Here is a 2,744-nt window from a genome sequence, read left to right as displayed (position 1 = left end):
AAAAGCTCCTTGACATTGGTCTTGGCAATGGCTTTTTGGATATGACCACAAAAGTGCAAGCAACGAAAGAAAAAATTAACAAGTGGGGGACTACATCAAACTGAAAAGCTTCTACACAGCAACAGAAACAATCAAAAACATGAAAAGGCAACCTATGGAATGGGAGAAAATGTTTGCAAATTATATATATGACGTGATTAATATCCCAAAACATAAGGAATTCATACAACACAATAGCAAAAAGCCAAATAAAGAATCCAATTTTTAAACGGACAAAGGATCTGAACAGACATTTTTCCAAAGAAGATATACAATGGCCAAAAAGTACAAGAAAAAATGCTGAACATCACTAATCATGAGGGAAATGCAAATCAAAATCACAATGAGGTATCACTTTATACCTATTAGAATGGCCGTAATCAAAAAAAGAGATAAATACTGAAAAAGATACGGAAAAACTGCTTTGTTTTCAATCTCAGCTCTGCCATTTATTAACTATGTAGTTTTGTGCTATTTAGTTTATCTTCCGTGCTGTAGTTTTACTCGACTACATAATGAAGACAATGGCAATATCTATCTCATGGATCATTGCTAATACAAACATAAAACAGTTAAATATTAAGGGCTTAGTAAATGTTACCAATATCATATCTATTATGACTACTGATTTTATTAATTCTCTTATTACAAACCAGCGGAATCAGAATGGATTATTCAACTAATGCTCCTGCAACAATTAGCTTTCCATAAATTAGAAGTCAAATCCAGATAGATTAAAGATTTAAGTGTTAAAAACAAAGCCTTAAAATAACAGAATAACACACAGGGCTTCTTGATAGGAATGGAATTCTTAAGTAAAATGCAAAAAGCACAAAATACATTGATGAAATTTAAGTCTGATATAACCATGGTTATGTATGAAAATCAACACCACAACAAAGTGCTTAAAAAGCAATAGTATTGGAAATAATATTCATATAACCTAGGAAATATAAGCACTCAAAATGTTATGAATATTGTCTACTGATCACATAGAAAAAGATAACCAACCCAATAGGCAAATGAGTAAAGTATGTGGACATGCAATTCATACAACTCACAAACATGGGAATGACAAACATCAGTATACTATTTCACACATTCTATATTTTGTTTGCAATGTCCTGGCTCTTTGATATATTGACGGGTCTTAAAGGCAGCTTTTCAAAGATGTAAAGGAATTACAAAACTCATACAACACTAGTGGGTTTTATTTTTTAAAGAGGAATACTTAAAACAATACAGATGACTTTCAGTAAGACATTGAATAATCTGTGGTGTACACTTAGTTTAAAATTACACAGCAGTTATAATGTTAATCTCCGGGCGGCCCTGTGGCTCAGGAGGTTGGAGCTCCGTGCTCCTAACTCCGAAGGCTGCCGGTTCGATTCCCACATGGGCCAGTGGGCTCTCAACCACAAGGTTGCCAGTTCGATTCCTCAAGTCCCACAGGGAAGGTGGGCTCCGCCCCCACAACTAAGATTGAACACGGCACCTTGAGCTGAGCTGCCGCTGAGCTCCCGGATGGCTCAGTTGGTTGGAGCGCGTCCTCTCAACCACAAGGTTGCCGGTTCGACTCCCGCAAGGGATAGTGAGCTGCGCCCTCTGCAACTAGCAAGGGCAACTGAACCTGGAGCTGAGCTGCGCCCTCCACAACTAAGACTAAAAGGACAACAACTTGAAGCTGAACGGCACCCTCCACAACTAAGATTGAAAGGACAACAACTTGACTTGGAAAAAAATCGTGGAAGTACACACTGTTCCCCAATAAAGTCCTGTTCCCGTTCCCCAATTAAAAAAAAAAAAGTTAATCTCTCTCCAATACATATGTAAATATATGTATATATGTGGGTTTGTTTTCTTTCTTATTGAAATACATATAAGTGAAATATGAAAAAATTAAAGATGTACATGTTGGTTTGATACATTTACACATTGTACTATGATTTTTAGTGATTGTAATACCTAGTCTCTTAGCAAGTTTGATGATTCTAATATGACACTTATATAAATAAAAACATAATACTATAATTGCCTATAAATGCATACCATATGATTAATAACATGGATTACATAGACACATCATAGATGTATGGGAAATGGGAAAGAGAAGATAAACAAGGGAGTATTCTGCTTTATAATACTATTTTTTTATCGCTTCAATCATTTCAAAACATATTTTAAAAGTTAAAATGCCAGTTTTAGGAAACAGAATGAGGGATCAAGAAGGGTTTTCTATGTCCTTTGCACTATTTGATTTGTTACTGTGCTACTTTGATTAAATACAAACTTTAAGACAGGAGCAAAAATCAACTTGAAGAAATAGGAATTTCTGCTTTGGCCATAGCGGAGTAGTGGGGACCAGCCTTAATTTACTCTCTCGCTTAAACAACTACAAAACAAAACAAAAATGAGTATGTACTATATGATTCAATATTTATAAATTTCTAGAAAATGCACCGTAATCTAGAGTGACAGCAAATCAGTGGTTGCCTAGGGATGCGAGTGGGTGTAGGTTGAAATACAAACAAACTTGAGAAAACTCAGGAGAATGCAAATATTGGTTATCTTAATTGTGGTGAAGAGTTCACGTGTGTGTGTGGTGTGTGTGTATTATATATATATGTCAACACTCATCAAAATGTATACTATAATTATTGCAGTTATGTTAATTATACTTCAGTCCAGTTATTTTTTAAAACCTA

The sequence above is a fragment of the Rhinolophus ferrumequinum genome, chromosome X, assembly GCF_004115265.2.
Source record: "Rhinolophus ferrumequinum isolate MPI-CBG mRhiFer1 chromosome X, mRhiFer1_v1.p, whole genome shotgun sequence".
NCBI lineage: Eukaryota > Metazoa > Chordata > Mammalia > Chiroptera > Rhinolophidae > Rhinolophus > Rhinolophus ferrumequinum.
Note: the sequence above shows the minus strand (reverse complement) of the source record.